The sequence below is a fragment of the Orycteropus afer genome, unplaced genomic scaffold, assembly GCF_000298275.1.
Source record: "Orycteropus afer afer isolate SDZICR_OR568_19922 unplaced genomic scaffold, OryAfe1.0 scaffold00187, whole genome shotgun sequence".
Taxonomy (NCBI): domain Eukaryota; kingdom Metazoa; phylum Chordata; class Mammalia; order Tubulidentata; family Orycteropodidae; genus Orycteropus; species Orycteropus afer.
The window spans coordinates 4,907,648-4,923,066 of NW_006921774.1; positions in this window are offsets into that span (position 1 = coordinate 4,907,648).

The window sequence follows — 15,419 nt, forward strand, 5'->3', positions numbered from 1 at the left end:
ATACCCCTATAAATGTTTATGTGAGGGTCCCTGAATGGCCCAAATGTTTTTGCACTCAACTACTAACCCAAGAGTTAACAGTTCAAACCTGTCCAGTGATGCCATGGAAGAAAGACTTGGTGATCTGCTCAACACAACAGCAACGAGTTTGGTTTTTGGTTATGGATATTTTTGTGAGTGGACCAGATCTATTGACCAGAAATGGTATCTATGTTAAGTTAGGAAATTACTTGAGTTACTGAACATTTATTAAAAAAAAAAAAAGACAAATTTCAACCTTGTTTGTCCAATATTATCTAAACTAAAACCAGTAGCCATGAAGTCAGTTCCAACTCATGACAAACCCATGCTTGTCAGAGTAGAACTATGTAGGGTTTTCAATGGCTGGTTTTTGGAAGGAGATCATCAGGTCATCACCTTTCTTCTGAGGTGCCTCTGAATGGACTAGAATTTCCACTTTCTGTTAGCACCCCAGTGCGCCACCCAGCTCACACTCATAAATAAGTAATCATTGTTGAAATCTGTAAATTAAATAATGGAAAAACAATTTGGTTTTGTCTGTGCAGATTTCTCCAATGAATAGCAAATAAAAACAAAATTTTCATTCCTTCCTGTAGTCTAATTGAGTTAAGAAAGTCAACTTACTTTAGATTATTATACCATCTGAAGCAATTTTACTCAGGCTGCTGCCCAAGGCTTTTCTCCTTGGAAGTCTGTGAGCTTTTATCCACAGACTATTTCTTTACACAATATGCTGTTGTTTACCAAAATTCTTTATCTCTCAGATTACCCTGTCAGTTATCTGTGTTTCTTATTCATATTTCCAGGAAATTTCATCCAATTCTTCCAGAGTCAAAAGAATTAAATTGGTCCCACTTCTCAAGTCATTTACAACCACTTTTGATGGCTAAAATCGTTTGTGACCAGCTGCCATCACAGAGCTGCCCATGTAGCTGAACTGTATATGATAGCACAAAACAAAAATTTCTGCATGTTGGAAAAAAGAAGTACACAAAAATTAAATTTATAAGAAAGTGAAACTTGACCTTAATATGTTACAGGTACTTTTATGGAGCTTAAAAAAACTACTGGATGTTACATTTTTTGTTTAAAGTTTGGAATTCATTATACATTGCATTTAAGTGTTTGTTTGTTTTTTATCTTATTTACTAAGTTCTATAGAAGAGGAAAAAATTGGATTTAGAGTCAAAAGATGAGGTTTAGGTCCCAGATTTGTCACAAATAATCACATAACCATCATCAAATCTCCTAACCTGGGCTTCAATGTATACACTGTCTGCCAGGCCCAACTGAATAATCTGGATTTTTTTCCCTCACTAATGAACTCTATCACATTCCCACACTTCCTCTCACAAATTTCACCCATTTTTAAGTCTTCCCTTCCTTTCTCCACTCTCATTCGCTGAAGAATGTTTTGTTGATCAAAGACCCCTGACGCTCATTTACTTTCTTTTATGAATTACTTTTTTAATTTTTATTCATTTTTTCCTTTCCATTAAAAATAAAACACAAAAATTTTTTCTTTATACTTGTTATGCATTCAAGCTGCAGTAATAGGGTATATTTAATGAATTTTCCAATCAGGGAATTAAAAGCTAGTTCTATTCAGCCCCATCGATATACAAATAAAGGAAGCTTTTAGGATCATACTACCAACACTCTGTTAAATGTCAAAGGGCTATTTCTTTTTTTTTTTCTCTCTCTCTCTCTCTCCCCTTATATGTATGACTCTTCTGGAACATTGCAAAGGTAGTTTTGCAAATTGATACAGAAACAGAGAAAAGTCTGTGAATAGTCAGGCACCACAAAACATGTGTTTGGGCAATGCTCAACCACATACATAATGTGAGGTAGTACAATACTTTCTAATAACAAATGGCAATACTTTGCTATGCTCATCAAAACATTATTATTATTATTAATATCACTGTGTTATTGTGTTAAAGATGTTTTAGTGTATCTGGAAGTGTTTTATGCATAGAAAGGTAAGGTTAGATACAAACCATACCTACCTGTTCTGACTTCTGTACAAATTGGACTTAAGACAGATTTAGGCAAGGAATTCATTCATAATCTGGGAACAAACTACCTGTATATAATATGGTGTTCACATAACATTCAAATCACATAACGTCTTATTTCACTGCACATATCACAGACATTAAATGATTAAACTCTATTGGCAAACCCAAACAATGGATCATAAGCTTAAGTAATAGATACAATGACTCCTCTCTTCAGTGATTTCAATATCACATATTTTATCTCATTAGTAATTGATTATAATGATGAGTCAACATTCTAACCTTCCATAGTTAAATGTCAACATTAAATATAGGCCTAGTCATTCCCTATATTTGACTTAAGAATGTCTGGCCTCAGTTGTACCTCAAGGTACAGACTAATTAACAGAAAAGTTTAAGGTGCTACAAAAGAACTCTCTCAAATATAGATTTTTTTTTTTTTTTTTACACAGGAGAACAAACATCACTTTTACCCTGTTGAGTACTAATTACTTAAGATTAAGCATCAAGCTTTTTACACAGCATTCTTATATAAGATGACAATTTTTCTGATTGCAATGTACATGACCTTTGGGTTCAGACATTGCACATGAAGCACCAACCTTAGAAACTCATAAATGGTAATTCTTAAAAAATATAATCAAATTATTATTATTATTATTATTATAGCACTACCAAGAAGGAGCCATAGTGACACAGTGGTTACGCACTTAGTTACTGAAATGTCAGCATTCAAATCCACCATCTGCCCCACACAAAAAGAATGTGGCAATATGCTCCCATAAAGATTACAGCCTTGAAAACCCTAGGGTGCAGTTCTTACTTGCCCTATGGAATCACTATCAGTCAGAATCAATTCAACAGCAATGGTTTTGGGGTTTTTTGGTAGCACTACCTAATGTAAAATGTAAGAGAGATCCTATAATGAAAACACTGCAATGTTGTTGTTGTTTTTAAGTGTTGTCCAGTTGATTCCTGCACAAAATAACTCCATGTGACAAAGCGGAGCTGCCCCATAGACTTTTCTAGTCTATGATCTTTATTAGAGCAGATTGCCAGGTCTTTCGCCCACAGACTGGCTGCTTGGGTTTGAACTGCCACCCTTTCACTCAGCACCCAAACAAAAGAGAAAGTTAAGAATAACCAATTATTGTGAAATCAGTTTATCTAAAACCACTGATAAAAATATGTCTTTTTAATAAATTATTAAGAAAATATATATTTAAATTATACTTTACTTCATATCCCAAGATAAACTCCAGTGAACTAGAGATCTAAATGTAAAAAAAAAGGAAATCATGCAAGTACTGTTATTCGGTCAGCTCCAACTCATAGGGACCCTATGTACAACAGAACAAAACATTTTCGGGTCCCCCCTACACCATCCTCACAACTGTTGCCTTGTTTGAACCCACTGTTGCAGCTGCTGTGTCAATTCATCTTATCGAGGGTCTTCCCCTTTTTTGCTAACCCTTTACCAAGCATTATGTCTTTCTCTAGGGACTGGTCCCTCTTGATAACATGTCCAAAATACATGAGACAAAGTCTCAGCATCTTCCAGGGAAGAATGCAATACCATCATGCCCAAGACAGCACAAGAAAGCTCTATGTTGTGGGGTTGGCACCTTGTGTAAGTTTGAACTGTCAATCTTTCAGTTAGTAGCTAAGCACTTAACCATTTGTGCTACCCAGGGACTCCAAAACACCAATACTTACATTATATGTAAATAGACTTACAAAAATAATTAAGAAAACTCTGCCAGCCTGGATATAAATAAATACATAAATAAGAAACACAACATAAACATAAAGAGAAGGAAAGAAATTAAAGGTTTGGAAAGTGAAATGAAATACCACTAATCAAAAGAAAGTGAGTCCAACACAAAGCAGATTTTAAAGCAAGGGCTTTACTTAAAATACACATATATAAAAAAATACAATAATGCAATGTTTAATTTAATGGGAATATATAGCAATTATAAATGCATGCAGTCAATAATATTGACTCAAAAATATACAAAGCAAAACCTAGCTGTGCTGAAAAGGGAAATTTTAAAAACTCACATTCATAGTGGAGGAGTTTTAAAAACCTCTCTTAAAAACTGCTAGACCAAGCACACAACTTATGTTTAAGAATGTAAGCAATAATTCTGACATAATAGAAATAAACAGAAACTGCATCCAACAACTGGGAATGCAAATCATTTGCAAGTGCAAAGAGAATACTAAAGTAAATTGACTATAGGCTGGACATAACTACATAAGAACTTCTAATCTTCAAAGGATATTATAACAACCCTTAGAAAGCAAGCCACAAAGTGAGAGAAGATTTTATAATACTTAGAACCAAAGGATCTGTATCCAAAATATAAAAAGAAGTCTTTCTAATCATTAAAAATAAAACAAAGGAGCAATCGCTTAGAAAAATGAACAAAAGACTTGAACAGATTCTTCAGAAGTATATATTCAAATAGCCAATAAACATATGAAAACCCACTCAACCGCTTTAGTCATAAGGCAAATTTAAAATAAAACTGCAAGTAAGTCTCAAAAAAAAAAAAAAAATCCAATGTTCTTAAAAATATAGAGCAATAAGAGTTCTCATACAGTATTCTTGAGAGTATCACTTACAATCACTTAGCAAAACAAACTGGGGTTATCCAATAAGGTTGAACATATGTATACCCTATATAACACTCCTAGATTATAGCTAATAGAAATGTAATTATGAAAGATAAAAATAAGAATACTCATCACAATTCTTTCTATAAGAGCTAAAATGGGCAAACCAAATGCCTAACACAGTAAAAGGAAGAATAGTACATTCATACAGTGGAATATATAGCAAAGAAAATGAACTAACTCAAGCTACCTGCTACAATCAGATGAATCTCACAAATACCATATTGAGCAAAACACGTCAGACCAGCCCTGACTACTTAAATTGCAGGGCCTAGAGGAAAATGAAAATATGGAACTCCTTGCTCAAAACCAGAGGGAAAAAAAAAATGCCATAAAAGGTCATATAAACCATCTCCCTTCCTTCCATTTCCTCTCTCTCAATGTCTGTTTTTTATTTGTTATTTAATGACATTCTAAATAAAGAAAAATTAAAATTTTAATTATTAGCACAAATTTACTGATCATCTTAATATTATGCAATGCCAGTTTTAATTGCAGCTCTCAGAGCTTTTAATCCAGATGCAGAATCAACTGTTACACAATTTGTATTTTATGTCTCATCCCCAGAGTAGATCTTTTCCCGGCTACAAAAGAAGAATACAAGGCAGACTCAAGAAGGTTGGGATGAGGAAGAAAGTATCCCCACCAAGCCTACTGAGAGAACATTCACAGCCCTGGGGTGAATACAGACAGACCTTCACAGGTTCCCAGGGTCCTCACCCCCAAGGTAGAGCTTGCTTCTGCTTTCTTGGCCATGAGAGTTTAGGGTTCCTCCAACCAGCTGCTGAACTTACACACTGTGCCCTACTTGGGAGCAGGATCTGAGTAAGTCCTTTCAGGTATTTCCCTGTCCCATGGGCCCACTGTACCAACTCATGCCAGGCAGGTGACCTCCAAGGACCTTCATGTTGGATTCACTTGGTACCTGAATCAGAGGTGAGTGAAAAGCTCAGCAGCACACAGATGAAGACTCTGACTGGTCACCTAACAGATGCACCTATGAAACTGCCAGCCTAGGAGAAGGAGCACTTCTACCATGTCCTACCCCAAGATGCTGAAGAGCATGTACAGTGGACCTTAACCCTCCTGGCATCCACACCCAGGCCTCTGGCAGGGGCACAGGACAGCAGAGACTCAGGGCAGGGACTCTGAGGGGGAGGCTGTGTGGCACAGATAACAGGGAGCAGAGGAATGGAAGGCAGGAGACAACACAGGCATGAGCCAAGGCTCCAAACTCCTAGCATATTTCATTGTCCCATAAGACCTCACTTATGAAACACAAAGATAAAACTATTAACAATTTCAAGATAGCAATCACAGAGCATTAAACCACAGGCATGATGCCTTTGAGTGTCTACATGACTGCCTTGGCTATATACCCATGAAGCCATTTCTGCTCCAAACACAAAACACACGTCATATAAGAACTTTTTTTTTTTTTTTTAAATTGGGGAGGGTGACCAATTTTCCTTGCAGAAATAGGTTATTTAAAGTATGAGGCAGGGAAACTAGAAAACGAATGCAGGACATCTGATGTTGGAAAGCAAGCAAGTGCTCAAAGTTTTATAAGAATGTATCATATGGATAGAAGCACCAATATGAGCGTTCTCCCATTGGTCACATTCAGGCTAACCTGGCTATCAAAATTATCTGCTATTAATTATAACACACTATATAAATAAAAATCCATAAATATATGATGATACACATAAAGAAAAGGAGAGAGAGAAAAATAAGGGGGGGGGGGAAGGAAAGATAGAAGCAAGAAAGGAAGAAATAGAATGAAGAAATTCACTTGCTATCCCCGGAGACAACTACTATTTCAACTCTGTACTCTGAAAATTGGGAGCTCTGGTAGCATAGTGCCTAAGGCACTTGACTGTTAACCAGAAGGCTGGCGGTTCAAACCCACCAGCTACTCCTTGGAAGTAAGTTTAGGCAATCTACTTCTGTAGTGGAAACCCAAGGAGGGGTCGCTATGAGTTGGGTCCAACTCGCAGCACATAACAACAACTCTGAAAATTGGTTACTAAAGGAAAAGAGTTACTCATTTACCCTGCTTTTTAAGTAAGAACTGGAACTCAATGCCAGAAGAATGAAGTGTAATAAATGTAGAAGGAATGATAGTTTTAAAATATAAATAAAATATGTAACATATAAGAATATAAATAAAAATAAATAAAGAATATAGAGTCGTTGTTGTTGTTATGTGCCGTCGAGCCAAACCCGACTCATAGCGACCCCTCCTTGGGTTTCCGAGGCAGTATCACTACAGAAGTAGGATTGCCCAACCTTCCTTCCGAGGAGTGGCTGGTGGGTTTGAACTGCCAGCCGTCTGGTTAGCAAGCGTCTTAGCCACTATGCTACCAGAGCTCCCATAGAGTCGTTAGTAGATGTTAAAACCATTATGTAAACAGCTGGTGGGAGCAGGCTATTCACATGACACTGAAGTTTCACCCTTCAGAATATCTTCTAATTACAAGAAGGGAAATCTTACCTATACAATGGAGATCTGCTAGTTACTACCATAACCAAGTGATCAGACTTAGCATCAGTAATAGTAATGTATTATGTTTTCTGATGTGATCGTGTACTTGTGAAGAATTCTTTGCAAAAAAATTTTAATTGAATCCAGTGCACCTTTAAAAATAATCTTTAGTTTACTCAACACTACTCTAATCTCTTCAATAATTCAATCTCATTTAAAAAAAAAAAAATTGTGGGATGGTTATTCTAAAGAGACATAACCTAAAATGCAATGTGAAATTTGGTAGATTTCAGTGTTAAGGAGCCAATTTGGAGACAGCCAGGAAGTTTTTAAATGAATACAAACATTAAATAGTATATGATAATTGTTCATTTTCTTGGGTGCAATATAGTACTTTGTCTATGTGAGAAAATGTCCTTATTATTAGGAGATGTATGATAAAGCATTCTAGGGTGCAAGTTTCTCTAAAATGACTACATAAATAGGGAACAACATTGACAATTATTGAATCCAGATGGAAGTATATGGGTGTTTCTTTCAACTTTTCTGTGTCTGTGAAAACTTTTATAAGGGAAGTCAAAATCTTATTATTGTATCCTGCAACAGTTTCTTTAGCAGTTAAAACCTTCCTACAAACAAAATCTTGAAGTAAAGCAGACAATAGCTGAGGTGTCCTGATAGAGGTAGTTTGATGAATCAATAGCCCATTCTTGTCAGCAATCTCTTTCACCACTCTAAGAGATATATGTGTGTGTATATATATAAAAAAAAAATAGAGAGAGACATTACATTCTTATTAAAGCCAGTCCTTTCATTGGACATTTTGGGACACTTAGTAAATTCTCAGTGGAATATATAGTTCTAGGCCCAAAGCATGGTGCCTAAGGAACTTGACTGCTAACCAGAAGGCTGGCAGTTCAAACCCACCAGCCACTGCTCGAAAGGAAGGTTGGGCAATCTACTTCCGTAGTTATACTGCCTCAGAAACCCAAGGAGGGGTTGCTATGAGTCGGGTCCAACTCGACAGCATGTAATAACAACAACAAAAGGCCCAAACCTTAGAGAGAAAGAAGCCTCCAATTACTAGATGGCGCTGTTATTAAATCAGTGAGTGCTCACAGCAAAGCATGTTAAGTGCCCTTCAGTAGGTTCAAACACATAGCCACCCTATGTACAACAGAATGAAACACTGCCAGTTCTTGCACCATCCTCACTATGCTTGAACCTATTGTTGCAGTCACTGTGCCAATTTATCTTGTTGAGAGTTTTTCCTTTATTCGCCAACCCTTGACATTTCCAAGCATGATATTCTTCTCTAGGGACTGGCCCCTTCTGACAAGAAGACAAAGTATATGAGAGGTGAAGTCTGGCCATTCTCACTTCCACGGAGCATGCTGGCTATACTTCTTCCAAGACAGATCTGTTCATTTTGGCAGTCCATGCTATGTATATTTAATAGTCTTCACCAACACTGTAATTCAATGACATCAGTTCTTCTGTGGTTTTGTTCATTGTTCAGTTTTCACATGCCTATGAGACAGGTGAAAACCTTAGTCCTCAAAGTGATATGTTCGCTTTCTAAAGATTTAAAGTGGTCTTTTGCAACATATTTGCAGTAAATTGTAGAGCCAAAGTATCCATTGATTCTAAAGTTCTTATAAATTAATAGGAAGGGAAGTCTTACCTTCAAGTGTCTCTTTAAATAAAAGATACATAGTTTTTAAATTCAAGTGAATTACACTTTCATTACTAAAGAGTTTTAGACTTGTGGTAATCTCCTGGATAATACAGCCAAAATTAAGCAAGTGTTTATTTACTTCCTGTTTGAAACACATTTCACTTTAAGAAAATAGACTGCTAAATGTATGCATGTTTTAATTATGTACTTTTTAAAGCATAATTAGATAGTTTGAGTTTTAATTAGGTACTGAGCTTTTCTTTTCATTCTTTTGTATGCTGCTAAGTATGTGCGGGTGTTTATGATTTGAGAGACCAAACTCTTTCTTAATTAGTTTCCACCCATTCCAGTCTTTCTCAAAATAATAAACTACTTAATCTATTGCATACATTTAAATGTGTATGATTTTCTAGTAAATTAATGAACTTAATAAAATAACATTTTTCCTAGGGCTTTACCTGGAGAGAGATGCTTGAGCTAAAGTTTCATAATTTTCACTATTGTTATTAGTGCCTAAGAATTATTTTTAAAAATACTAATAACTTGTAAAAATAATTTTTAATAATCTTTTCAACATTCAATACCAATCAATTATTTAAAAAAAAACAAAAACATTTTATTGTGATTTGGGTGAAAGTTTATAGAGCAACTCAGTTTTCCATCCAATAATTCATACACATTTTGTTTCATGTGACTGACAGCAGTCCCCTCCATGGAGCATCACTCATCCTACTTCCTCCCTGTGTGTCTCGTTTCCATTCCTCCTGCTCCCCTAACTCTTCCTGCATTCTGAACTTTATCCCTGGACAAATGCTGCCCCTTTGGTCTCAAATGGTTGATTGTTTTAAGGAGCATACACCTTCCTGTGTTACAGTTCACCTCATACCTGTCCATTGCTTGGCTGTAAATGGAGCCACGGGAGTGATCTCAGTTCCAGTCTCGAAGGATGGTCAAGGGCTATAATCTCCAGGGTTCCACCAGTCTCCATCCAGCCAGTCTATCCAACCAGCCTAGTCCTTTTTGGTTTTTTCCTTGATTTTCAGTTTTCTTCTGTATTTTTCTCCCACTTATCCAGGAACTTCTAAAGTGATCTCTTTCATAGCTTCTGAGTGATGTTGTCATGAGTGCTAATCTCAGGTTGTTGTCTCCATTTTTGGTTATCTCTCTGAAGGACTCTCTGTAATATCTTTGTAAGATTGGTCTGTTTTTAAAAAATTATCTTATTTTTTTTTTTATCTAAATATCCTAATTTTACAATCATGTGTGAGGGATGATTTTGCTGGATATCTAGTTCTTGGTTGGCAATATCTTTTCTTTTAAGGTTTTATGTATGTCACCACATTGCCTTTGTGTTTGCATGTTTGTGCCAAAAAAATCAGAGTTCACTCTTATTGGTAATTTTTTGTTACCTACAAAAAATTCTTTCAGGAATTCCTTCTTTGTCTTTGGATTTGGAAAGTTTCATTATATGTCTTGGTGTTTCTTTTGAGATCTATCCTGTTTGCAATTTTTTGAGCTTCTTAAATATCTGTCTTCTCCTTCATCATACTAGGAAAGTTTTCTTCCAACAAATCTTCCACAATTTTCTCCATGGTTTGTTTGTTTGTTTGTTTGTTTTGTTTTGTCTCTTCCTGTTTTGGAATTCTGATCACACATAAGTTATTCTTCTTCACGGTGTCCCATATAAATCTTAGTTTTCTTCATTCTTTTTTGCTTTTTTTCCTGATTGTTCCTCTAACAGAGTAATATTGAGAGATATTCTATTCCTTTTCCCATTCAATGTATTATCTATTTCAGAAATCTTAGTATTAATCTTCTGGATTTCTCTTTGCTATTTTTTTATGATTTCTAATTTTTCATTTATTTTGTCTGTTTGTTCTTGTAGTGTTTTTGTGAATTCTTTGCAAGTTTTATCTCTGTTTTCCTTGATCTTTCTTTCAATCTGTTGAAGGTCCCTAAATATATTTCTTTTGTCTTCCTTATCAAGTAGTTCAAATGCTATTTTGTCCTGAGGGAGGTTTCCTGGTTCTACATTTTGGTCACTTATTTGTACCATTCTGTTTGGCTTCTTTGTGTGAATTGATATTATTGCTTGTCTCCAAGACACTGTGATGTTGTTGTATTTGTATTTAATGGATAATGTATGTTAGTGTATTTTGCACAAGTTTGGTTTCTGTTGTTGTTTCCATTTTCTTGCTTTATTTTGATATATCCAAGTGAACAGGGATACTCTGCTACTCTGTTCATTAGTTTGGCAGCACTTAGGTGCTCACCACCTGTCTCCTTGTGGGTGTGATAGAAGATGAGAGTATGCACACATTTTCTGCTCATTGTTCATGTAGAACAATTAAGGGTAGGTTGGGTTTGTTTTGGCTGCCATCTATTATTGATCAGTTAATACAGAAGTGAATGTGGCCCTTGCTCAGTAGCTGAGGCTTCAGGAGGTACAGATGTGGTTAGGCAATGTGGGTATATTTGCTTTCTGGTCATCACCTACCAGTATGGATGCCTAGGTAGTCTTCACCAAACTGAACTGATTATCAGGTTGCTGCTCCAATTGAATGCTGCTTGCAAAAATTCAAAATGGTCACACTGTGTCAGGCCAGTTGACAGTTCACAGCCCTGTTTGTCTCCTACTTCAGTTTTCATTCAATTTCTTCTTCCTGTCACTTCTCTATCCTTTCCTTTGAAGCTCAAGGTTCCAGGATGATCATCTGTATCTGTTTCGTTTGGTTTCTCTTGCTTTGTTGAAGAGGGTCTGGGTAGAATGTCTGCCTATTCTGCCACCTTTCCAGAATTCTACTAATCATTTATTAAAGAATTAATTACATTTTCTTAGTATTGACATACTTTCTAAATTGAATTATCAAGGAGCAAAAAATATTGTATGTATTGGTAATCCACATTTAAACAATGTTCTTAGCCAGCTTTCTCTCAACTCTCTCACCACTGTTGAGTCAATCCCAACTCATAGCAACCCCTCCTTGGGTTTCCGATGTGGTATTACTACAGAAATAGATTGCCCAGTCTTCCTTCTGGAGAATGGCTGGTGGGTTTGAACCGCCAGCCTTCTGGTTAGCAGTCAAAGGCCTTAGACATTATGCCACCAGAGGAAGCGGTTAATAATGGGAGAGAAGGTAAGTAGCACATAGTAAGTGCCAACTGTGTGCTAGGTTCCTTTGTATACATATCTCACTTAATTCTCATGACATGCATTATCATCTATACATTAGATATGATTTTGCCCTCTTTGTAAGATGCTTTAACTGAAATTAAATTTTACAGAAGGCCTGTCTAATCCTAAAATCTATGTTCTTTCCATTATATCAATTAACATCATTAGATATTAGAAATGAAAATGATAATATACTATACCTCTAAGTAGTTTCCTATTTGCATGCATATGGTGTGAAATAAACAGTTTACTTTAGCTGATAAGAAATCAGCTAAATTCTGATGCTTTTGAACCTGCCTTAATGACCAAGAGACTAGGACTGTGGAACTACTGTATGTTATCTCATCCTCTCAAGATATAAGATAAAAATTTTAAGCAATGATCTTTCTTTCCTTTTATTTTCAGAACTAAAAACAGTCATGTATTGAAAAGAAATATATTTCTACATGTCCAATTAAAAGTGGAATACTTAGAATATGTCAGTAAGTAAAGATGTTAATTACATAACCATCCCCAACATTGCCATTGGCAGAGTATTAAAATGCATCAAGACTTCCTACTTTGTGTGGTAGTACCAGTACTACTCCAGAACCAGTCCTTTTACTGGGAGGCTGGTCTTCATCCACCATGTGACATTACACTTTCAGGCATAACATTATTGATTTTTAAAATAATAGATATGCGTATTTATTTAAAGCCAAAAATTGGATGAAAGAGCAGTATTATCAAAGTAGTTGTCTTATATCAAACAGAAGTACGTATTTTGTACTTTCACATCTTTAAAATTTGGATTTTATTACCTCATGGAGCTAGCATTAGGATCAACACTAACATATGAAATCTATGTAGATGCCTGGTACAAAATAGGGTCTTATAGTGAGTGAAATGACTTAAATATATATATAAATGTGTGTGTGTGTGTATTTATATGTGTGTGTGTATGTGTGTGTGTGTGTGTGTGTATATATATATATATATATATATTCACTTCTTAACTCCTAGAAACTGAATATTATCTTATTTGAAAAAGGAGTCTTTACAGTTGTAATTAAGTTGAGTATTTTAAGATGAAGAGTCATCTTCGATTATCCAAGTGGGCTATAAATCCAAAGGCAAGTGTCCTTTATAAGATACACACAGAGAAGATTTGATAGATAGAAGAGAAGGAATTAATGTGAAACTCAAGATAGAGATTGGAATGATGTGGCCATAAGCCAAAGACAACAAGGAATTTCAACAGCCACCAGAAGCTGAAAGAGGCAATGAAGGGTTCTCTGCCAAAGTCTCCAGAAGAAATGTGGTCCTGCTTATACAATAATTTTGAACTTCTTACCTCCGAAATGATGAATGAATTTCTGTTGTTTTCAACCACTCAGTTTGTGGTAATATATTACACAGACACAGAAATCTAATACAGTTTTTATATGGTAGCTGTTAGTAATTATGCCAAAGTCATTGCTGTGTCCTCTTATTTGGTTAATTCAGTAGTTCTTAACCTTCCATGCACATGAAAATCCCAAGAAACATTTAAAAAATGAATGCCTAAATCCCATCCTTGATATTCTAATCCAATTGATAAGGAGTAAGATGAATACAAGGACCCTGGTGATGCAGTATGTGATAGTTATGGTTGTGTGTCAACTTGGTTTTGAGTGGCTAAGCAGCTGGATGTAGTTATTCCATGATGAGACTGGTAATCAACTCCATGGTGGCATCTGCTGTTAGCAGTTGAGTAACTGCCTTAAGGATGTAGTCTGCTTCTAGTGTATAAGAAGCTTTGAAAAAGGTCTCTAGCTTTTTGGCACTCTTGGATCCTGAATTTAGCTGAGTCTTTATTCAGCAGCCTGCCATGTTGCCTCCTGATCTTGGGATTGTTTCTGGACTTGAACTAGTGGCCTGCTGTGTTGCTAGATAATCTTGTGACTCTGCCATTTTACTTATCAACCTTGGGTATGTCAGTCTCAGAAGCAAGCAGCAGCCTGAGTTAAGAGATGCAGTGGGCCAGGAGCAAGAGACAGAGCTGAAGCCCAAGGTCAAGGGGCCTTAACCCTGCTCTTAGAGCTGGCACTTTGAATTTGGACTTCTAGCCTCCTAAACCATAAGAAAATAAATCTGTTTGTTAAAGTCATCCACTTGTGGTATTTTTGTTATAGCAACACTAGAGAACCAAAGTACAGTGGTTAAAACAATCAGCTGCTAACCAAAAGGTCAGCAGTTTGAATCCCCAGACACTCCATGGGAGAAAAATGTCCAATCTGTTTCTGTAAAGATTCACAGCCTTGGAAAACCTATGGGGCAGTTCTATTCTGTCCCATGGGGCCATTATGACTGAGAATCAACTTGACAGCTGTGAATTGTTTTTTTTGTTGTTGTTTGTTTGTTTTTTATTGAGGGGAGTAATATTAAACAGAGAAAATATTGATGTTATCAAGGATTTCATTTTTCTTGGATTCACAATCAATGTCTATGGAAGCAGCATTCAAAAAATCAAATGACATATTGCATTGGGCAAATATGCTGCAAAATTCTTCTTTAAAGGATTTTTTTAAAAAGTCCTTTGAGGACTAAGGTATGCCTCACTCAAACCATAGTATTTTCTACCACTTCATATGCATACAAAAACTGGACAATGAATAAGAATGAAAAAGAATTGATGCCTTATGGTGTTGGTGAAGAATATACCACCGACTGCCAGAACAAACATATCTATCTTGGAAGAAGTACAGACAGAATACTCTTTAGAAGGATGGAGAGACTTTGTCTATGTACTTTGGATATATCATCAAGTAGGGCTAGTCCCTGGCAAAGAACATCAGGCTTACTAAAGTATAAAAAAGAGGAAGAGCTTCACAGAGGCTGCCACAAAGAGCTCAAACACAGCAATGAGTGTGGGAATGGCACAGGACCAGGTACTGTTTGTTCTGTTGTAATAGGGTCACTGTGAGTGGGAGCTGACTCCATGGCACCTAAGGATAACAACAAGCGAGTAATATGATTCTCAGCAGTCTTTAAAATCTCCCAGGTAAATATAATGTGAAGCAAATATTAAGATCTACTGATCATGTTGCTTATTCAGAGTTTGTCTTCCCTTGTCATTTTTTAGCTTTATCATGGCAGGGACCTTGTCTGAATTGTTCCTCCCTATAATCCCGGTACCTAACACAGTGCCTCACATGTACTAACTTCCTGTTAAACTAATTAATTAACGTGTCACTTTCTAAAATACATTCTTACAAACACGAAAAATGATTGAAGCATAACTCCTACCCTCAAGTATTTCACAATCATGATATGGTAGGGCCAGGTTAGAGAGAGAACAGAAGCTGTTTACAAATAATAACAATTACATGT